This window comes from Canis aureus, chromosome 1 (assembly GCF_053574225.1).
Source record: "Canis aureus isolate CA01 chromosome 1, VMU_Caureus_v.1.0, whole genome shotgun sequence".
Classification (NCBI taxonomy): Eukaryota; Metazoa; Chordata; class Mammalia; order Carnivora; family Canidae; genus Canis; species Canis aureus.
Genome location: NC_135611.1, coordinates 22,028,974 through 22,041,232, shown reverse-complemented (window position 1 = coordinate 22,041,232; position 12,259 = coordinate 22,028,974). Strand labels below are relative to the sequence as shown.

Here is a 12,259-nt window from a genome sequence, read left to right as displayed (position 1 = left end):
TTCTCTTCATGTCTTTTGCCCATTTCATGATTGGATTGTTTGTTTCTTTGGTGTTGAGCTTAATAAGTTCTTTATAGATCTTGGAAACTAGCCCTTTATCTGATATGTCATTTGCAAATATCTTCTCCCATTCTGTAGGTTGTCTTTTAGTTTTGTTGACTGTATCCTTTGCTGTGCAAAAGCTTCTTATCTTGATGAAGTCCCAATAGTTCATTTTTGCTTTTGTTTCTTTTGCCTTCGTGGATGTATCTTGCAAGAAGTTACTGTGGCCGAGTTCAAAAAGGGTGTTGCCTGTGTTCTTCTCTAGGATTTTGATGGAATCTTGTCTCACATTTAGATCTTTCATCCATTTTGAGTTTATCTTTGTGTATGGTGAGAGAGTGGTCTAGTTTCATTCTTCTGCATGTGGATGTCCAATTTTCCCAGCACCATTTATTGAAGAGACTGTCTTTATTCCAATGGATAGTCTTTTCTCCTTTATCGAATATTAGTTCACCATAAAGTTCAGGGTCCACTTCTGGATTCTCTATTCTGTTCCACTGATCTATGTGTCTGTTTTTGTGCCAGTACCACACTGTCTTGATGACCACAGCTTTGTAGTACAACCTGAAATCTGGCATTGTGATGCCCTTGGATATGGTTTTCTTTTCTAAAATTCCCCTGGCTATTCGGGGTCTTTTCTGATTCCACACAAATCTTAAAATAATTTGTTCTAACTCTCTGAAGAAAGTCCATGGTATTTTGATAGGGATTGCATTAAACGTGTATATTGCCCTGGGTAACATTGACATTTTCACAATATTAATTCTGCCAATCCATGAGCATGGAATATTTTTCCATCTCTTTGTGTCTTCCTCAATTTCTTTCAGAAGTGTTCTATAGTTTTGAGGGTATAGATCCTTTACATCTTTGGTTAGGTTTATTCCTAGGTATCTTATGCTTTTGGGTGCAATTGTAAATGGGATTGACTCCTTAATTTCTCTTTCTTCAGTCTCATTGTTAGTGTATAGAAATGCCACTGATTTCTGGGCATTGATTTTGTATCCTGCCACGCTACTGAATTGCTGTATGAGTTCTAGCAATCTTGGGGTGGAGACTTTTGGGTTTTCTATGTAGAGTATCATATCATCGGCGAAGAGGGAGAGTTTGACTTCTTCTTTGCCAATTTGAATGCCTTTAATGTCTTTTTGTTGTCTGATTGCTGAGGCTAGGACTTCCAGTACTATGTTGACTGAGACTTTCTTAACATGGAATTTATATTAAACACAAGCACAAAAAAATCAAATTTTGATAAATCGAAAAGCAGTGATATGAAAATGTATTTGTGATATATTATGAGAGCTATAGAAGTCTGGACTCATGATCAATCGTGAAAATCTCCATGAATCAACATATGAGATCATGTGTAAGTAGCCTAGAATAACAAAACCTTATGGCTTAAAGTCATCCAGACCAGTTTCCAGCTGTGGCTGTATTCTTTTTTATAAATAACTTAGAAGTCCTCTGGATTCTATTATACGCATATTCAGAGTATTGACTATTAGAAAATTCTTTCTTACATTAGGCCAAAAATATCTGCTTCTAAATTTCCATCCATGAGTTTTAGGATTAATCTCTCTAGACACAAAAACAAATTCAGTCTCTTCTTTATTTAGCATTCTTATTATATTTTAAGATGATTGTCATAATCTCCTTTCTCCAGGATGAGACTTCCCCTAGTCCTTCAACTGTTCCTTAGTTTCAAGTAATATTATTATTAACTGATCTCTTTTGGAAGTCTCTACTTTGCATCTGATTCAATCCTCATGTTGGTTCTCTGTACTCTGGCTCTATCAGGCATTGCTACTCCCAGCCTCCTCACTCCCTGATATGTCATTTGGCACAGCTGAGCTATGTCATGAAGCTCCATATAGATCTGTATTTCATTACCTATAATAATAGCTATTACTCCATATATACCTAGAATATCTATAAAATTTAAGGTATCTGTGCAAAATCCTGTTCCAGAGTTTAAAAATCTAACTGTAGTAGTACAAAGTGGAGAAAACCAGGCTTAATAAAAGCATATGATTGAAAAGCCACAAGGACTTCAGTTCATTTACATGCAATATGACGGAGTTCAGGAATTAACAATCAGCTAGCAACAAGACACGGTAATAGATGCTTTCCTTTCTATAAACCATGCAGGAAGCTATTATTTTTTTCATTTTACATATGAAAAATCCTAGAATCATTCCAATTTCAGCTCTGACAAGTAAAGAGCTTGGAAGTTATCACTCCCATCTTTATAATAAGAAAATAGCTGAACACACGGAAAATCAGTGACTTGTCTTAGACCCCTCCGAGAATTGAGGCAAACTACCTGGGCAAACTGCCATACTGAAATCTGGAAAGATAGATGAATACAGAGAATCGCAGCTGGGATCAGCTTACCTGGAGCCATAAACTGACAGAAACAGTTATATGACAGCTTTCAAGAATTTTTGGAGGCAGAATGCAGACTGGCTTGAGAGCAAGAAACTCATGTGGGCCTTCATTTTAGCGAGTTTTCCTTCCAGAAACCCTATGGATTCTCACATATTGGATGCTGTATTTTCAGATGTTTTATGTGATAAGCAAATGGATCAATCAGAGGTAACCAATTTCTAGAACAGATTGGTTATACAATACAATAAAAGTGTTAAGTATGCCAAAGATTTCCAGCCTTGATTCAAGAATGCGTTGGCATCACCACGATTCCAAGATACCCAAGAAATAGAGGCTATGTTGGAGCCAGAAGCTCAGTTTCCCTATCTTTCAGGCCTGCTACCCTCTTCTGAATCTTGTAGAAGCATGCCAATGCTTTAGAAAGTCAAAAAACCATAAAGTATTTCTTTTTTATTTTTAAATATTTTATTTATTCATGAGAGACACAGAGAGAGAGGCAGAGACAGGCAGAGGGAGAAGCAGGCTCCCTGCAGGGAGCCCAGAACTATGGGATCACGCCCTGAGCCAAAGGCAGATGCTCAACTGCTGAGTCACCCAGGCATCCCAAGATACATAAAGCATTTCTAAGGGCTCTAAATTTGTTTTGACAAACTGCCAATATTTGTAGTTCTATTATGTGGATATGTAAATATTATGATCATTATGACTATGACCCCTTTAATTCCAGAGTTATCAGAAAAGTGAGAAAATCTCTTCCAGACCTAATCCAGAAGGCACTAGGGAAGAGACAGCTGATGGAAAATTCTATGGTCCTGGAAAATGTTATAGGTTTGGTGGGCACCACTGGAGACTAAGAAGAAAGAAAAAAAAAAAAAACTGGCTATTTGGGGGATTTTAAGAAATTTTAAGGAAATCCAAGGAATATTCATCTGGTTAAGTAACATTGGTAGTGATTTTCCTTTTTCCTTTTTTTCTTAGAGTTTTGGCTCTGTTTTGTATAGCTAATGTATAATTTCTGTTAAAGATTAATTTGGGGGTAATAATCTCACCTTCCCCTTGTTCGCCTGAGCTTCAAGGTTGATGTCATGTTAAGGTTAAGCATGAATTTAGCTATCTTTCCTGCATTCCTTTATCTTTTAAATAATCTCTTTTAAACCTCTACTTTCTTAAAGTTGCCACTTTTCCCCATTAGATAGGGAGGGTATATGTCATTCTGTCTCCTTCATCTCGTGATGAAGAATATAGAGTAAGAACTGCAAGACCAGATATATAGCTAAGTATAACTAGATGACAAGAGTTCTCAAAGAGAAACAAAAAGGGAGATGCTGATCTAGCATCTCCACAAAAAATGTAGACCCCAGTGATAAACGGATTTTTTTCTCATTTTCCTGACATTATGCCCCATAATTATCTATCATATAAGATGGGTTTTTATTTAGGAAAGAGCCAAAATTAGAATGGGATTGTAGACAGTAAGAAAAAAAATGTTTTTCTGTAGTTTATTTATATTATCACACGACCACCATATAAATAATAACAGCGATGGACTTCGATTGATGGAATGACCAGACACAGACCCCAAAAAAATTGAGGGCAAATTAAATAAAATGTATATGTGTAAAAACATGGAGGAAGCTTAATATAGTCAGGACATGTGGAAGAGACATGTAGGCATGTCAGCTTCTAGGATCAGGAGGTACAGAGATCCCCAAATCTTCCCTGGCATGCGCATCTGTAAGGGTTATTGTCTGTGTGATTAAGGTTCATTTCAGGTTTTTTGATGCCCGGCCATTTTCCATTAAGTCCAGATCAAAATTGCACATAGACTGGTCTGGATTTGAGCCACAATCAGCCCATCTGAGCTGGTGCAGCTTATCGATCTTGGAGTTATGCGATCAATACATGAATGGATTACAAGGCACAGTACAGTTCACTCAGCATAATCACAGTTCACATTTATCATCCTCCACCTTATTAGGCCAACACAGTTGACTGCAAGTGCATGTCTCAGCACTGCACAGCAGAAGTAGAGCAATGGTCAGTTACCTTTATGTTTCAAAAAGTCTTGCCACAGGGCTTGCCAATAGATGTCAAGGCCTGTTTTGAAGTTATTTTTTTCCTCGGTTGTAAGTGTTCATGCTTCCATTTCTGTATTATCCCCACAAGCAAGATGCAACGAATATATTCTCTTAAGATTCTGATTCAAGCCAGACTTTGCCTTCCTTACTGTCACCTTAGAAGCCCACAGAAGCCTACTAGTAAAAAGTGGGTCCTGGTCCTCCTATAATGCCACCAAGCCTTCAAAATAACGTTATTAGTTCTGGGACCCTAGGAAAGTTGACAAAATCTTGTTTGAGGTCACATACAGTCATTGAGCATCACTCTACTTTCCACCACAAAACCATGTCTAAGAAAACCCTAAACATACCTGACACAGAGCATCTGTCTCTCCTATTCCTGCCCAGGAAGATGTATCCACATCCACATCTGCATCTACATCTATCTTACAGGGAGTCACACACCCAGATACACACACACACACACACACACACACACACACACACACACACATATATAATATGTATATATGATCACACTTATATGACACCCATAATATGCTATATTATGTAAGTTTTATGTGTTACACTTTCATCATGATTCCCAGGATTAATGAATAAGCATAGTAATAAAAGTTACATCTTATTAAGCAATAATATATAGATAAGCTCATCAGTATTATACATGGTAAAAGCAAAATCCTAATAGATATTCTGAGACTATTGAGAGTACCAGTTTTGAGCAGTGACTAACCCTCTTTATGACTTTTCTAGAAACCTAACATTTTCTCATGCCCACAACAGGTTCAAAGTAAAAACTTCATAAGTTCAAGTTCCAGGGCCACATCGAGTTAACTCGTCCCTGTCTTGTTACTGGAACAAGTTCACTTCCTTTTTATCGCACAGCTACAGAGATCTCTTCAGATGGTTACTTTGGCGAGGGAGTAAGACAGTTAACCTTGTCAGACACCCCCAAAGGACAAACCAACCACTGAAATCCAAGATGTAGGAAAAGGAGGGTGTGAGAATATGATAAATACATTAGGTTCAGAGCCCTTAGAAAAGACTTGTGATGGTTGACGTGTGTGTCCACATGAAGTGTGAGTTTCTGTACTTCCCTGGGTCTGCTCTGTGGTGGCCCCCAGGCTTCTAGTCACTTACCGGGCAGAACTGTATCCCTGGAATGGTCTGCCAGACAGGCAAAATTAAAGGTAAGGGGGTAATTTAATCATTTCTGAAAAGCTCATCATCCCTCTCCTCTCTCTGTAGTCCCTATCTTCAGCTGATTAGTTATCTAGCTACAGTAATCCATGCTACGGTGCAAACGATTATTGAATATCACCATTACAACCTCTCTAGAAATGGGCCATTTTGGGGTTGGAACTAGCTTGTTAACTCCAGATGAACTGTTGATCCTAGGGGTTCTTCTTACGTTCCAAAACAACAACAACAGTTGAATTTTCTCTTCATTATGTTAAGAGGGCACTATCTCAACCAAAATAATTATTTCATATTTTCTGGCTGGTTAATAGTTTTTGAGACTTATCAGGTACCAGGTACCTTGTTAGGTGCTGCAATAAAAGAGCAACTAAGATGTAATCCTTACCTGGAGTTCACATTGGAAAAAAATGGTCCTTAAAATCAGCTCTAAGTGTCTTTTTCCAAGGGAGATCTTAATTCAAAATTTTTAATTTTACTGAATGCTTGTGTTTCCACAAAATTCATATGTTGAAACCCTAACCACTCCCCGCCCTAATGTCATATGATGACATTAGGAAGAGGAGCTACTGGAAGGGAATTTGGGTTGGATGAAGTCATGTGGGTGGAGTTCCTGTGACAGAATTAGTGTCTTCATGAGAAGGCTCCGCAGAGCTTACTCTCCCTCTCTCCACCCTGTGAGGGTAACAGCAAGAGGGCAGCAGGCTGCCAACCAGGAAGAGAACCAAGAATTGAAATCTGCTGGATGCCTGATGTTGGACTTTCCAGCCTCCAGAATTCTGATAGATTGCTGTTTGATCCACCTGGTCTATGATATCCTCCTACAGCAGGCCAAGCTGACTGGGAAAGGTATATAAAGGAAGACTTCTTACAAATTTTTTTAAAAAGAAAAATAAAGGATGAATTTCAAAGGTAGAGAGACTCATCCGTCATTCACTGCACAGCATTTACTGGGCTCCTGCTCTGGGTCAGGTATTGTCCTTAACACCAGAGAACCAAGCACTCATTTCACCACCATTTTCAGGATAAGAAATAGAAAATTGCCAGAAACTTTAAAAATGGTGTACCCCCCTCAAACTAATCTCTCTGCCTCTGCACCAGAGGTGATTGACGTCTACCTTGCAGAATAATTATCAGGGTTTTGCTTATAATTTTCTCACATAGATTTTCCAAACAATACACTTTTTAGTTTTACAAGTTTTTGAATCTGTATAAATAAAGCCATATGACTTCTCTTTTATTCAAAATTACATTTGTGAACTCCATGATGATGCCCATAGCTAGAGTTTCTTTCTCATAGATATGTAATATTTTGTTCTGAAAACCTATCACAGTGTATGTAGCTAATCTACTGATAATGGACATTCATATTATTTCCTCTTTTTTTTTTTTTTGTTTAATAAAAAATGGCTATAAACATTTCTGTGCATGTTTGGGCATGATTTCGTAAGTATAATCACCACTTGGATTTATTCTTTTGTAAAGTACCTATTGAAATCTTCTGTTGAGTTTGTTCTCTTGAGTTTTGCTGTTCCCTAACGATTTGTTGGAGTTCCTTATATATTCTAGATATTTGTATTCCTCAGTTATATATCTTTTCCCAGTTTCTGCTTTTTTTCCCTTTCGATGTTGTGTTCCTTCTCTAGTGCATTTAGATTATCAGAAGTTTTGAAAATCATAATTTTAATGTAATCATATTTTAGCAATCTATTTTTTTAAAGGTTAGTAGAGTTCGTGCCTTAAAAAGAAATTTTCCTGTCTTGCAATCATGAAGATATTTTTGGATATCAACTTCTGAAAACTTTAACAGCTTTGGGTTTTACAATAGGTCTATAATTCACTTGGACTGGACATTATTACTTATGTTTTATATGATAGATGTTTATATAGATTTACACAAATCTGCTATTTCCTGCACTCTATTCTTGAATCTCTGACCTTCCATCTTATATGGCTTTCCTTCTGCCTCAGGTATATCCTCCAGGGTTTCTTTTGCTGGAAGTCTAACAGTGAAAAACTATCTCCAGTTCCTTTTAGTTGGCAAATATGTTTATTGCACTATCCTACCATAAAGACATTGTTTGCTGGTTATGCAATTTTATATCAATAGGTACTTTCTGTTAGCACATCATTTCATGGTCTTTTGCCTTCCCTTGTTGCTAAGAAAAAGTTATATTATGTCTAAGTCTTTCCTCAATGCTTGCTTTTAAAATCATCATATATTTGCTGTCTTGTCTAGTTACCAATTTTTTTTATCTGCCTAAAATTTGGAGGACTCCTAGAAATTATAGATTGATGTCTTCCCAGTTCTTAAACAATTTTCTGCCACCGGCTTTTTAAATATAGCCTTAGCCCATTCTTTATCTTTTTTCTCCTGGAACTCCATTTAGACATTTTGAAGATATTCACACTCTATCCTCCATATCCCCTAACTTATTTTTTGTATTTTCCAGACTTTTATCTCTCTTTGCTAGATCATAAATGATTTTTTTTTAGTTGATAATTTCTTTTTTAGTTTACTTGTTTGTTTCAGTTCTACTATAATTTTCCCTTCTTCTACTGGGTTTTATTTTTGATATTATTATTTTCATTTCTAAGAGTTATGCTTGATTCTTTGTCAAATATGTTTGATTTTTCTTTATTGTTTTTGTCCCATGCACGTAATTTAAGCTTGTCTTTTATTTAAGTAGAGTAAGCATAGATATTTTATATTCTGCATCTGAAAATTACAATATCTGAGGCTTGAGGATGTTTTTCTGATGGCTCTTGCTTATGGTACTTTGTGTTTTTCTGTTCTTAGTTATTATTGTGGGAAACATTTAAGATGATTAAGATGAAAACAAGATCCTTAAAGTTCTGCATTTGCCTCTGCCAAGTGCCTGGGGAAATTATCAGACAGCAATCCTCTAACTTTATATTTTTACATCTCAAAGGCAACATAAATTTAAGTTTCAAAGCTGCATGAGGTCAATCTGGTGTTTACAAATGTTTACTAATGATATCCCCCACCCCATCTCAGTGTCATATTTAGGTAACTAATTTTTCTTGTGGTCCTGCTTGACAGTGGCAGAGAAGATGATCTCTGAATTATTGTTATACACCCATTAGAGTGCCGACTTTAAGATATAAGGGCTTAATATTACATCCTCCACTTTACGCAGGTCCTGGATTTTGTCTTTTTTCCCCAAACTGTGAGAGTTCTTCAAAATATAGCACAAGTTCACAGGCCCAGCAAATGCCTTCATGTAAAAACAAATTTCACTATTTTCTTTACTTCTTTGGGTTCCTGCCTTTGATTAGTTTTTTAACCTGAGAAGTCCTTGCTTTCCTGAAACTCATCAGTTCATTTAATATTTATCCTGGATTATTCTTTCTTAGATGGAGGTCTGCTCAGGTACATAAGCCACAGTAGTATTATTGAAAATGAATGCCTTTTTTTTTTAAGATTTTATTTATTTATTCATGAGAGACAGAGAGAGAGAGAGAGAGAGAGAGAGAGAGAGAGGCAGAGACACAGGCAGAGGGAGAAGCAGGCTCCATGCAGGGAGCCCGATGTGGGACTCGATCGATCCCAGGTCTCCAGGATCACACCCCGGGCTGAAGGTGGTGCTAAACCGCTGAGCCCCCCGGGCTGCCTGAAAATGAACGTCTTAAATAAATGTTTAATTCTTTTAAAATCTGTATCCTACCATCCTATATTTTCATTTGGATTATTCAATTTTATCACACTAGGGAAATGGAAAATTTAGCTGAGTTTGACAAGCAAAAGAGAAATCTTTTCTTAACTATTCAATAGACCTTATATATCTAAACATTCCATTATTCCCTGTAAAATTTGGTTTTTAGCTTTCAGAGTTTGTATCACTTATTCTTCTTGGATATTTTCTCAATATACATTTTATAAATTACTTGAATCTCCTTTTTGCTCTTTGACCAGTTAATTAGACTAAATCTTTTAAGACTGTACTTGTCTTCCTCTTAATGATTTTATGTGGTGAATACTCATAAAATATTCTGACCTGATCTCAATTTTAAGGGCATGAAACTTCCAAACGTCTATTTTTATGTCATTTACAATATTTTTTCTAATGTGTTCTAAAATCCATTTGAAATAAGCATATACTTAAAATCTTCCTAACTTCTTCATCCACTGATTCAATGATTGATTGATTCATTCATTCATTGATTTATTCAATTAGTGTTGGGTGGAGAATTTAAAAGTACAAATCTATGTTTGTGGAACCACTAAATTATTTGAGACAGGTATTCTTTTGGCTAATAAGATTAATTGATTCAGTGTGTTTCAGTTAATGTTTTTAAAAAGGGGGGGGCAGAAATATGAAGTTTGAAAAAAATTCCATTTAAATTTTGTAACTAACCCAATACTAGCAAAAGCATCAGTGGTGACCAGCAAGCTAGTCAAGTATTGGCTTAAGGTAATTGGTCCAGAGGAAACATTCAAATTTTATCGATTTTAAGACAAAGCCTAACTCAAAGTTAAACTAGAACACAACAGAAATCATGCATAAGTAAGAGTTTTTAGAAATACCCCTTCTGTGCCATCCCTGATTAAAAAGTCAGATTTATTCATTGAAAGAGGAAGTCCCTTTAGGTTGCTCTTTTCTACTCTATTTTCAGGTAACAGAAAAGACATACTTATCCTAGTGAAGCATCCTTTTCCACGTCCATATCAATGATCTCAGGCATTCAGGACTTTTCTAGATCTTCTTGAAAGGATCAAAGTTCCCAAAAGGTAGACTCTCTCACCTCTACAAGTCGTTGTAAACACCATCAAATTCTAGATGTATGCATCTTCTTTACGCAACAAGACAGAAAGGGAGAAGAACAGACAGTCATTTAGGTATCTGGGACTAAAATTTTGACCTTTGCTTGTTAATTTTCTTTCTTTGTATTTTTAAGATTTTATTTATTTCTTCATGAAAGACACAGAGAGAGAGAGAGGCAGAGACACAGGCAGAGGGAGAAGCAGGCTCCCCACAAGGCGCCCAATGTGGGAATCAATCCCGCATCCCGGGATCAGGACCTGAGGTGAAGGCAGACGCTCAACTGCTGAGCCATCCAGGTGTCCTTAATTTTATTTCTTTGTTTTGCAGCCTAGTAATGTAACAACAGAATGAGAAGAAAAAAGAACTGCTTGGCCTTAGGATTCCTGACACAAACATAACCTGTATTTGGTGTCCAGGGGTGTACCTGTCTGACCTGGTCTATTGGTACAGAACTGATTTATCCTGAGGGGCCAGGTCACTCACCCTGCATAAGGCAACGACATTTAAGAACAGATTTAAATTGCAATCAGGTTAGGTTTAGAGGCTGGGCAACAGAGAACTGTTTGCTTTGTCAAATCAGAGTACCCAAAGGCTCCATGAATGGAGCTGAGTAAATCTCTTAGACTTGGCTCATCATGAAGATGGCAGGATACAGAAGCATATTTATCATTCCTATGAAGTTGATGCCCAGAAATCCAACCTAATTAAATACTTTATTTCTGCTTCCAAATTTAACATGGTTGAATAGGTCTAGTCTTTGCCTGAAAATCATCTACTCTCTTCAATTTGTTTTTTTCCCGGTACTCAGAGATTTAACTCTTCCCTCAGAGATTAAACCATTTCCAAGTATTCTGCAGCTTTTCAGCATTCCGCACTAGTGTTTCTGACACAGGATCCTTAACTATAATTGTCAAGACCAAACATTAAATTCTTCATTGCAAGGAAAAAGACAAAAAATGCTGATGTTTTCCATGCATCCAAATTTTAACGTATGCCAGGAGAGTGTCAGAATGTTAATTTGATGAATCAGTTGCTTATATGATATTACATATATTAATTAGCAACATATCATTTTCTCTCCTGAATGAAAGTGAATCTAAGAAGAATTATACTATGGTAAGATTTTCATTGTTTCCCTAACAATGTTAAGGAGTGCAAAGGAAATTTTTGATAAAGATAAATATCTTTATCATCAATAATTTATTGCTCAGATCAAAGTTCTACTTAGATCTTCTTTTCTCTTTGCCATTCTTATTAACATTTGAATCAGGTAATTCAAATATTCTTATTATAAGACATTAATCCTTATGTAAAAGATATACATGAGCATTGGATTTATTTTGATAAATTTCATAGGCTTACCAACTGGGTCTTTGTACTGGTTACTGCAACCATAGTAATCTCTTCCAGTGTTTAGGGATCCCATAAAGGCTTGTGATGAGTGGTAGCTGCATCAGAGCTTGCTTCTGAAATTATAGTTGCAAAACATTGGGGAATCTCAATCTTAATGTAATGATTATACAAATTAAAAATGTATTCCTTCCTGCCCTTGTTTCTTATTGTATCTCATTAGATAATGCTCTACATATATTAGCTAGCATTCTTATGTTGGACTTTTAAATCTCACTTTAATTTTCTACTCTTTGTGTAAAATAGGTATATTAATTTCCTAAGGTTGCCATAATAATAATAATAATAATAATAATAAAAGTGGCATAAACTAGGTGGCTTAAAGCAGATATTTATTGTCTCACAGTTTCTAGAGACTAG

The 12,259-nt window shown here is 36.3% G+C and overlaps 1 long non-coding RNA gene across 1 annotated transcript in view; it reads right to left on the bottom strand.

The window, feature by feature from the left end:
- LOC144281253 (uncharacterized) overlaps window positions 1-11,954 on the bottom strand; it is a 28,864-nt gene extending 16,910 nt beyond the window's left edge. Inside the window, exons 1-2 of the long non-coding RNA XR_013349814.1 lie at window positions 11,852-11,954; window positions 10,359-10,517 (exon numbers count right to left, since the gene is read on the bottom strand). This is a non-coding gene — a long non-coding RNA (uncharacterized LOC144281253). The remainder of the gene's footprint in view (window positions 1-10,358; window positions 10,518-11,851) is intronic.
- Window positions 11,955-12,259: the final 305 nt, after the last annotated feature.